Source organism: Dermacentor albipictus, chromosome 6 (assembly GCF_038994185.2).
Source record: "Dermacentor albipictus isolate Rhodes 1998 colony chromosome 6, USDA_Dalb.pri_finalv2, whole genome shotgun sequence".
NCBI classification, from domain to species: Eukaryota; Metazoa; Arthropoda; class Arachnida; order Ixodida; family Ixodidae; genus Dermacentor; species Dermacentor albipictus.
The window spans coordinates 64,946,079-64,957,549 of NC_091826.1; positions in this window are offsets into that span (position 1 = coordinate 64,946,079).

The window sequence follows — 11,471 nt, forward strand, 5'->3', positions numbered from 1 at the left end:
AAACAGGCTAGGTGACTGCTTTTACTGTCCAGTTTAAAGGGGGTGCCATAAAATCATCATCATCATTACTACTGTAATGTTCCATTTGACATGTGCACCGCATAGCGTCGATGCGTACAAACTCTGCATTGCAGTTCCATTATATTACACAAGGTGTCCTGACACAGTAGCAGTTGCACGCAGCAGTTGCATGCTGAATGTAGCTGATCCTGGATGTAGCAGGCTAGATGACTATTTGTCACCATCCCGTTTCGAAGGGGATGCGATCATTATCATCACCATCATCAACAGCAACATACCATGCCACGGGTCAAGGGATGCGACATGTGTGCCACATAGTCTGGATACCTGTGTTTACTCTTCGGTACACATTATGGTGCCTTCTCACAAGGGACGAACCTGAAGCGATTTGTAGAGCCACGCGCACAGCTGCAACCAAGCAACATCGGGCTCAGCAGGCCACTGTGCAGAGACTAGGACATGCCACAGCTCGCCGTTACACCGGGCAGACAGTTCAGATTGCTCATGTGAAAAAGACGTGAAGATACTTTGCCACGAAGACCTGTATTGCGTTGTGCTGAAAATGGAGCTCCTTTGTAGCCGCTCCTCCACCTTACACTGCGAATGTGCTGCTTGTGCCACGCAGGCCTGCAACTTTTTTTCCCAGCTCTTGTCAGATTTGCTTGATTATCTGCACTGGTGTTGCAGAAGTCGCGGCCCACGTTTTGCGCTGCGAGGCGCTTTCTTTCTTTCTTTTTTTTTGTGACGTGACGATAGATCGGATTTTTTGCAAGTACTGCTCCAGCAGGGCACATGTAACCCAGCAAACGGAGGCCTCAGGAGAGCACCTGAGATTATAATAAAGCAGGTGGTGCAGGATTGTCAAATCAAGTGCTGGAATACAGCAGTGTCTGGGCTTAAGTATATAATTGTGGGACTGATCGCTACCTGTGCAGGATGATCGCTAAAATGAACACCACTGAGTAAAAAAATCACTTTAGAAATTTAGCATGCAACAGTTTAAATCGTCAGTATAGGAATCCAATCTCATAGCTGTTCTATATGCTATACAGCACAACAGCACCTTAACGTGGTGCACACATAGTTGCACATTAGACTACCTAATACATAAAGCACTTTCCAAATGATCTGCATATTAAAATGATGAAGTTTTACTTTCACGTGTTGCTTAACAAATCATGTGTGATAAAGTGTATTAATAGTAATTATTGCGCTTTCAGTTTAGTTGCAAGCATGAAGCTAGGCTTTTGAAGCTTAACCAATTATATTGTGAGACAATGTTTAGGCTGTCAGACTCTGCTTTATTCTCTGGAGCAAGAGCAGCACAGCACAGGCCCAAAACGGTGATGATGAGTATGTACAGATGAGAAGATGAAGCGTATGAATAAAGCTCACACTAATTTACCCACGTTCACGCAGTGGCCAGCCAGGCCGGGACTTAGCCAGGAATTAAATGCTGAACGAATCGTTTGAGGCGCGAAATGTTAATGATCTCCGAACCACGGTAACGACAGACTGAAGGAACCTCAACAGGAGTAACACGATAGTTCCCTGGGGATGTTTGTTCAGTAATAATGTAGGGTCCGAGGAAGCGTGATTCAAACTTCGCACACAATCCGGGTGTACGAATGGGTGTCCAAAGGAGCATTTCCTCCCCAGGACGAAAGAAGATGTCTCAACAAGAGATGTTGTAACGTTGCTTGCGATCTACTGTGACTGACTGACTTCTGTGTTGAGGCGAGCACGTTGGTGACGTTCGTGAAGTATCGAGACTAACTGCATGTTCGGGTATACTGGCCGAGGTGTCAGTAAGGGCATTTAAGAAAGCACCATCGATGGTGAATGTCGGTGAATGGTTGTAAACGAGGTAGAAAGGTGAGTACCCTGTAGTTCGTTGGATAGTGATGCTGTGAGCAAACGTCTCAAAAGGTAAAAGCATGTTGTAGTTGTCATGGTTTGGCCCAATATACATTGATGTCCTATCCATTAGTGTGTGATGAAATCGCTCTGTTAAGCCATTTGTTAGGCTGGCATGCGGATGTCGTCTTATGAACTGTACCACAAGCTCTGAGTACTTCTTTGATCATAGTTGGCATGAAAGTCCTGCCGCAATCACTCAACAGTGCACGAGGTGCACCATGATGCAGCACAATGGCGCCCAGAAAGAATGCGGCAACGTCTGAGGCTAAACTAGAGCTTAGAGGAACGTCTCTGCATACTGTGCGAGATAATCGACAGCTGTCATGATCCATTGATGACCTGCTGGCATTATATGGGCAGAGGCCCGACCAGGTTTATCCCAACGATGGGGAAAGGTGTCTCGGAACATGGGACAGGCTGTAAAAGACCAGCAGGAGGCGGTTGTAGGTTTTGCGGAAACCCAAGTGGCCAGCAGATGGGTCGTTGTGAAAGGATTCAAGGTCAGTTCTTCCACAGTGAACATGGAAGAACTGGCACCCAGCGGTGTCTGTTGGTGTCGTAAAGATAGCAGTGCAGCACATCGTTTTTTTTTAGTTTAAATAGTTGCAGTTGTCAACGTAGCCTGGCATTAGGTGCAGGAGAAGTTCCGCACAGGGGATGGATAATGTGGTTGCAGTATGGACCCGAACGTTGACCCTAAGCAAATTGAGTGCCACGATTGGAAGATAGGGTGTGAGTAACCTCTGGCGGTAATCATTAGTTCAGGCTGTCAGGTAGTGCTGGAGTGGAGGGGGGGGGGGGGTGCTTTTTGTGGACCTGTCAGCAGTCGGTGTCAACGCTGCGTTGACTTCTTGATAGGGGCTGATGGATGAGTGGGGTTTGCCTCGTGGGAAACGTATAATTAATGCTTTTGGCCCTATTACAACATCAAAATCGTACTCTTGCAATCGGGGCACCCAGTGGACAAGGCTTCCAGACACATTTTTCATGACGACAACCAGCATAAGGCATGGTGGTCGGTGATGAGAGTGAAGTAGCGTTCATAAAGATATGGCCGAAATTTTTCTATGGCCCTAACTATTGCGAGGAGTTGCGAGTTCTTTTGCTAAGTGCATTTTTATGTGTTTTTCTTGTTATGCCAAAGATTTGTTGGTATGTGGTGATATTGAGTCTAACCCTGGCTCGACTGAAAAAGAAATGTTGATGCAGCTGCTATCTTCATGACATGATTATTTATGCTGATGACACAACCATATTCTTTACAGCCAAATCTCTTCTCTAAGCTGAGGCTATGGTAAACAGGTATTTAGGTAACTTACAATCCTGGCTACAATACATGTTTTCCTTAAATTTATCCAAAACCACCTACATTATTCTTAGGCCAATTAATACTGCGGATTTCTATAAGGTCAACATCCACTTTGGACACGTAATAATATGTGAGGTTGATTTTATTAAATTTATCGGTGTCTGGTTCCAACAGAACCTTTCCTGGAACCCACAGGTATCAAAATTAGCATGTGAAATAAGTAAAAGTGTTAACTGTCTTTACAAAGTAGCTAATCTGGTACCTGTGTGGTTGAGTCTGCAGATGTATTATGCGCTTGTATATTCTAAGTTAACCTATTGCATTCTAGTATGGGGAACAACTCCGACCACTAACTATCAAAAACTATAGTACTTCAAAAGAGAGCTTTGTGGTGCCTTCATGGTTGCTATGGCAGACCAAAAGATTTTTCCGTGTCACCGTTGTTTCGCAGTTACGATTTGCTTAAAGCGAACCAAGTCTACCTTTTTCATTTGCTGCAGCATATTAAAGCCAATAAGTCACACACTCAAAACAATACTTTGTCTAATGACGCATACTATTTTCAAAAACAAATCCATCAGGTCCTCATGACACGTAAGTACTAACTATGAAAAACAAAAATTATATTATCGAGTAACTGCGGCAATTAATAAAATGTTGACATATGTTGATTTGATGTTTCATTCAAAATCTGAAGTGAAGGCGCTAAAATGACGGAGGACAAAGAAGAAACACGCCCTGTGTGTGTGCGTGTTTCTTCTTTGTCCTCCGTCATTTTAGCGCCTTCACTTCAGATCATGCTTAACCAACACGCCCAACTGTCCATCCTAGCTTCATTCAAAATGCTTAAAAAGGAAAAAGAAATATCTTATCGATTCTGGTTTTGGTTTGGTGTAACGCCGTTTTTACTTTTGTATGCTTAAATAACTGAATCATGCAACACTTGCAAGTGCAGGTGATTTTGCATTTATATATAGTTATATTTTCGGTTATCTCTTTGTGTATTCTGATGTCGGACTGCACAGGGGAGCCGAGGCCTTCATCAGGCATTCCAGCCTTTAGCGCTGGCTTCCTCCTTTGCACGAAAGGGAAAATAAACTTCGCTTCACATCACTTCTGGCCAAAATAATATCAGTGCTACCATAGAAAATATCCAAGTCAAACAAAAAGAAATGAAAAAAAGATCACTGCCTTAACTGAAAGAATTGATGGGATGGAACAGCAGCTTTCCTGCTTTAAGAAATTAGCAATTCAAGTAAATGATATAGAAAAAGCGCTTTCAATTGATACATTAGCTTAGGTCATTAAAAAAGTATATGACTTGGAAAACAGAAGTCGCAAAAACAATTTAATAATATACGGCTTGGAGGAGTCTTCTGTAGAAACTACTGAAGAACTAGAAAAGAAAATCGTGAAAGATATATTCATAGAAAAGCTGAGTGCCAACTCCAGCTATAGAAAGAATCCATAGGCTGGGCTCAAAAGATAAAAATCTCATCCTCTAATCCTTAAATTCATGAATTATGGTGAAAAAGCAACCATCCTGAAAAATTCCTACAAACTAAAAGGCACATCTCTGCCTTTCTCTGAGGGCTTCTCCAAACGGGTGCATGAGATGCGTAAAAATCTATGGGTAAGGACAAGTGAAGAGAGAAATAGGGGTGTCAAAGCTAACTCGTTTATGACAAACTTAGTGTTGACGGAAATTTCTGTGTGTGGAATGATGAGAAAAGCCAACATTATCTACTAAATGAACAGTCCAGTAAATGACCAATAACACAACCCTGCACTTCATTACGAACCCTAAACATAAAATGCAGAAGTGTATGAAAAATACCACTGAACTGATAGGTAATATACTTTCTCACGATCCCGACATCGCATTACTAACGGAAACGTGGTTGAATGATTCAGGCTTCAACAGTGAATTTGTACAAGTTGGCTTCAATGTATTCAGGGAAAACTGCGGAGCTAGAGGAGGCAGAGTTTGCATTCTTTTATGCGAAGCATATTACGAGGGCTCAACCCAGCTCCTCAGGCGCGGCGGTGTCGCCTTGAAACCACGTGACACTGTGACGTCACGACAGAGGAGAAGTGGCTTTGGCTCAACTCTTGCAAGATGGGCTGGGTGGGAATCGAACCAGGGTCTCCGGAGTGTGAGACGGAGACGCTACCACTGAGCCACGAGTACGATGCTTCAAAGCGGTACAAACGCGCCTCTAGTGAATGCGGTGTTGCCTTAGAAACGAGCTGTTTCTAAGGCTCAGGCGTGCGTCGCTTGCTCAGGCGCACATTTCGTTGCCGCGCCGAACGCTGCGTTGCTCGACGCTCACCGCGTCCAATGCGGGGCGTCCAAGGCTAAGCAGAGCAACGCATGAGTTGTTTCTTCGTCTAGCTGAACCAAATATAGCCAAGCAACAGCAGTTCACCAAGCTAAAGAGTGGTTCAACAACTAAAATAAAGGCTAGTATGCTTCGCATCCTGGGCTTAACCTTACCTAAGCCACAGCCATGTTTTTTAAACATTCTTGAACATTATTAAAATGCCTGATGTACCTAACGTTGAGTCCCTTTTCTGTAAAACTTATCACGGAAATGTTAGGTACATCATTGGTGTTGTTTACAGGCCACCCTCCTCTGAACCTACCTATCTTGCTTAATTGAAAAAAATATATGAGCATTCACGTAAAACAAGGGGATCGCATTATTTTATCTGGCAATTTCAACCTACCTAACAATGGCTGGAGCTCGTTGACAGTTCAGAAGCAGACAGAGCAGGCAAAGCAATTATCCACCAGGTATTTGCCTATGACCTATTACGAATTGTTGATGACTTTACTGGGATACAAGGGCATATCCACGCTTGACTTTTTTTTTTATATGTGGTGTTCCTGCTTCTAATGCTAAATGCGAAATTTATCCCGGTATCTTTGATCACCAGATGATACTACTAATGCTCTCTGGCGTATCTATGAACGCAAATAAAACAAACTGTCATTTTCCAAACTTTTCGCGAGCAGATGATGTTTCAATAACAGACATGTTGCCCTTTCATTTTGATATGTTTTCAAGCAGTGACGCTAATTTAAACAATGACACTAGAAAGAGTGCGTCATTTCTTCAAGTACTATGCCAGGACATTAACTGGACATCCTTCTGCTGAAGCCCATAGGACATCCCTACAATTTCCTTATTTGGACGCGAGACTTTAATACTTGTTTTGGATGTCCTTAGGATGTTTGGTGTTGTCTGGTATTATCTCGTAGGTTAATTTGCAAAATGGACAAAGACAAGCTCACATTTGTGGACAATTGGTTTTATTTTCATCTATGCAATCGTACATTCACGCCCGCATCTACTGCTTACCACATTTCTAGTTGTATCTAGTCGCACTCATCAATCGCAACTGTGTACAGAGCGCGTATGAAAGTGCGCTCAATAAAGGGCCCCTCACCAGGCCACATAGGAAATCTTGGTTTTGTGCTAAGCAGCCTCTGAGGAGTTTCCAACCTCGATATTTTTTCAGATTAGTAGTTCATTAGGACCAGAGATGGAAATATTTGAGGTATTGCGAATCCATGACTTCAGGAGGTGAGCGTCACTGCCAACCACTGATGTCAGTGCTGCCAACACAGACATTCTCTCCACTTTCCCCGTCTAGCCTCTGCAAGCAACATTCCTTCCCTGCTTTTGCTCATACCGGAGCCAGAGGATCGCATGAAAAATATGCCATGGGCCCAGCCTTCATTTTTCTTTCTCTCTTGCGCACGTTCTTGCAGCGTGGCACATTTCTGGTGACAATCGCACCCGTTCTGTACGAGAACAACTGATTAGCGGTACAAGTCAGTGCCACAGTCACGAGTATTGAGGCAGAGGTGAGAGGATGAAAGAGCATGATCGCAGCACTGGAACACGGTAGAAAATGACACAGTTTCATTCTCTATGTGCAAGGTTGGGAACAAGCAGACGGAATGGAAGTACATCTCTTTTGCTACAGTACGAAGTAAAACAAAAAGTGGATACATTTGGTTTGTATGTTTTATTATTTTTCTAAATTGTAATTAATCTGTTGAAGCAACATACTAAACAAAGAACTGATATTTCCTTTAATATTTCTCGAAGCAACGTGTCACTGAGAGACGTCACACATGGAGGAAGGAAAAAGATAGGAGGGAGCATACCGCAACGCCATTGAAGCCAAAGCTGGTGGTCCAACAGTTGATCGCACATCAAAGTGCGCGGATGATGTTAGTGTTCCCGCTCTGCAAGCAGATTGAATGCAGGACATCTGAACAAGCGTGCACCGAATAAAGACTACTGGCATAGCTACTGGGAACCAAATGTCTTGGCAAATCTTGATTCTTGCCCCGTGATTCCGACACAAGAGGTCACGGGTTATGCCACCACTGTGGCTTCACAGAGTGTTCACTTGCTAAGGCTGGCTGCATGACGTAATGCTCCCTCTTATAATTTTCCTTCCTCCATGACGTCACAACACTGCCATGTATGTAGGCACACGTGCTTCTGCCAATACGGCAAATATGTCGACGTTCAACTCTCCGGCTGGAACCATGGCACCTGTGAGAACGGCAAACGTCATTTGGTTTGAAAGTTAAGTTCTTTCCATAGAACGTAGGGATGTAATACTTAGCAGACGCTACCATTAGCACACATTGTATGCACTGCACTTGTCCGCTCAAAAATGGCAAGACTTCAGCGTTTCTAGTCCGGACCATTTGAGTCTTGTGACAAAGCATATGCGCCCTATGAACACAGTGGGTGCGTGTCTTCGTGCTTCTTCATCTGCCATTTATGTGTGAACACCATCGGGCAGAATCGACACTTAAACGGCTTCTCGCCCGTGTGTGTTCGAATATGGGCCTCAAGGATTCTCTTCTGCGTGAAGGCACTGGGGCAGAGGTGGCAAGGGAAAGGTCTCTCGCCGGTATGCATGCGTAGGTGCCCAATGAGGTTGTTTTTCCGTGTGAAGGCCTTGCTGCAGTAGTCACACTGATGCGGGCGCTCGCCTGTGTGTTTTCGTTGGTGATTCTGCATGCTCGACTTGAAAATTGTGGTGTAGCCACACACAAGACACCGCTGCAGACTCCCCTTCTTGCGACCTCCTATGTGCAATTCTAGAAGAGATTGTTGCTCAGGGCAGTGATCCACAGCAACAGAGTCTGCACAAATCAAAATGGCAGATTCTCAGCAAAAAGAGAGGAAAATTAAAGGGAATTAGATAGTGAAGTTGGCCAGTATAAGGTTCAGCTGGCTACTCAGTACTCAAGGAATAGAACTTGCACATAAACATGCCCAAATTCACAACTCTTGCAGCTTGCCATGCAGTCCACATGTGAGAAAGGACACTAGTGATGCATCTAAAGCTTTGTGTGCTGATAACAGTCTCGACTAGTGTACCGAAATTTTTTCCTTTGCTGGGGGAATTTCAAACATGTTTAGCACAGGCAAGGACTACAATGTGCAACGTTTTAGAGAGGGAGAAGAATGTTGCCAAAATTTCTCCTAGCAGCCACACATCAAAAGCAACACATGATGAGCAAAGCTTCCCAAATCAATGAGTGTTTGCTTGCAACCCCAAGATATATAGCTGCGAATATAGAATGAGGCACTCACGTGCTGAACCTGTCCTCGTTGAATGGCGAGTGTATGTCAGTGATAAGATGCTCTGCAACCTAGAGTGCAGTGAAGTGTGAAATGGACAACTACTTGACTGATTACAGCAGACCTGCAAGATTGAACTTCACGAGATTGAACCCCACTTGACAAAACGAATGTCCCGTGGCATGTGTCTGATTTTACAGCAGCAACACGGGACAGCTAGGTAGTCTTGAATGCAAATCACATGTTCCATTTTGCATTGCTGCTCAGTGTGCACACTTGTTCCATGGCTAATATGGATCACTGTCAACACTGACATCTAACAATGTTTTTCAGACGTATTTGGGCTTAATCAAGTTTACAGCCAATATTCAAGTTATCACAGAGTAGTTTGTAACACAAATGTTTGAGGAGGAGGAGGAGGAGGAACTTTATTATTGCAGAAACTGTTGCGCGGTTTATTCCTGGGTGGCTCCCTCTTGAGTCATAGAAGTTTTGTGGAGAAGTAAAAACAGTCCAAAATTAAAAACGAAAAAAGAAAGGTGAAGTTGAAAGTTGAAAGTTAAATAATATTAAAGGTAATAAACATACATGAAATTTGGCCAGAATGCAATTCGGCTTTCTACGAGATGTGTAAAGCTTCAAAATTATCCTGTTGCAAAGGCGTTACCTTTAGAACCTCTGCAAGCCTGCCCCTTCATCCGGGCTTCTCTTGCTAGACTGCCACGATGAGATTTAGCTTCAGCTGTCTGTTTTTCAGAGATTCTTTTGATTCATTTCTGGTCCCACTGGTTCCTCAGAATGATCAACTTCCAGTTTTGAAAGATGCCCAACTTGTGGCCCGAGTGACTATCTCCATAACCGTGCATGAAACAAATTTTGTTTTGGGATGCAACCAAATATTGATGTTGAGACACTTGGCTGCAGCTTGGGGTTTGCCCTGAATACAGCGATGCAACAGCTTTCTGCATGCAATTCTTTCATATGTAGCATGCACAGCCGTGAAAAGTAGAGAATGAGCTGATGAGAATGAGACTGAGAATGAGACTCAGTCAAGGCTAGAGCTAGCTAATTGTCAGATCAGAAAAGCTCACCATCTTGGTAAACATGTAGTTGGGAGCACCATCAGAGAGCAATCAGTAGAGCATGAATGGAAACACGAGGCCCCTACAACTACCATGCCTAATCATTTTTCGCAGCCTTCAGGTTGGAGAAATGCACTATTTTTTTACACATGAAAATAGAATGTTGAAATGCAATCTTGCAAAAATTTTTTTAAATGCCCTTTTTCAAACATCTCATATTAAACAAAAAGAAATCCAGCACATCTACACCCTTTGGTGCTGATGTAGAACATTGCAATGCAGAAGGCCTTGTGACATTTCCAGCAATTAAAGTGGGAAAAGAACACTCTGCAAGAAGAATAAACAAGAGGACATACATTGGAAATGTCTTAGATTTCCAAGTTCAAACCAGCCCTGCTTTTTGCCTGAACTACTGTTAAAAAGGTCATTGCATTATGTCTTGAAAGTGTATGTAAAGATAAAACACAAAAATACGCAAGCTAAATGGTAGCCAGGTTAACTAGTATACCTCCCAAAAATTATATTGTTGCTTTGGCCCCAACTGCCAGCAATACATATTTCTGGTGCTATTATTTGTTACTTATATTCAACGTTCTGAAGTGCCTTTCAGAATTGCTTCTGCCATTCCAAGCACACTGACTGCATATAGTAGGAAGTGAACAACAATGTATGCTTAAATAAAATACAAACACTACCTCAAACATTGTGATCCACACAGAGTATAACAAGTGCAACTACTAATCACTGCGCATAAACATGACAGCGAAATGGTCACCTCATGCAATACAATTTGATGAGGAACTCTCATGACCTATATTTTCGCCGAGGCTGAATGACACAAAGCAAAAATATTCTAAGGCCACATACAAGGTGAACCACTAAACACCCCCACATAGCTCAGAAGGGCAACAGTACATAATGAACACTGACCGTTCCACATCATGTGATTGAAGCTGTCCTGCAGGCACGAATGGAGGTAGTGCAGAACTGTCGGATATAATTAGTCCATCGCAAGTGATTTTCAGGCACCTCATATAGTATGCTTTAGTGAGTGAATCTCTCAAAACGAATTGAAAAATTCCACAGTAGCAACCTTGGACAAGCCAACTGCGACAGTGTTGTAATGACAGGGATGCTTTCATCACACAAAGCCTTGATCTAGTGTGAACACATTGAAAAGAGTGTATAGAGAGGAAGCATATGACACAAATGTACATATAAACTAGCTGCATGTGAAGATAGACTTGCAAGGTGACACCAACAGCTCCAGCAAATGGCCTGCCACTACTTCATTGCTTTCTGAGCATGTTAGTCTCTTTCAAATATCTTTCTTATGATATAAATCATCAAAATGAACAGTCTAGTATACACTGTCACACATTTATATTTCACAATACCCTGTTGTGCAGCTTCTGAATTACTGCTATAGTTAAGTAGATAGGATGAAATCACAGCTTTTTTTACCGTCCTACGAGCAATATAAATTGTCTTGCCACAACATCCAAGTTTCCTATATGC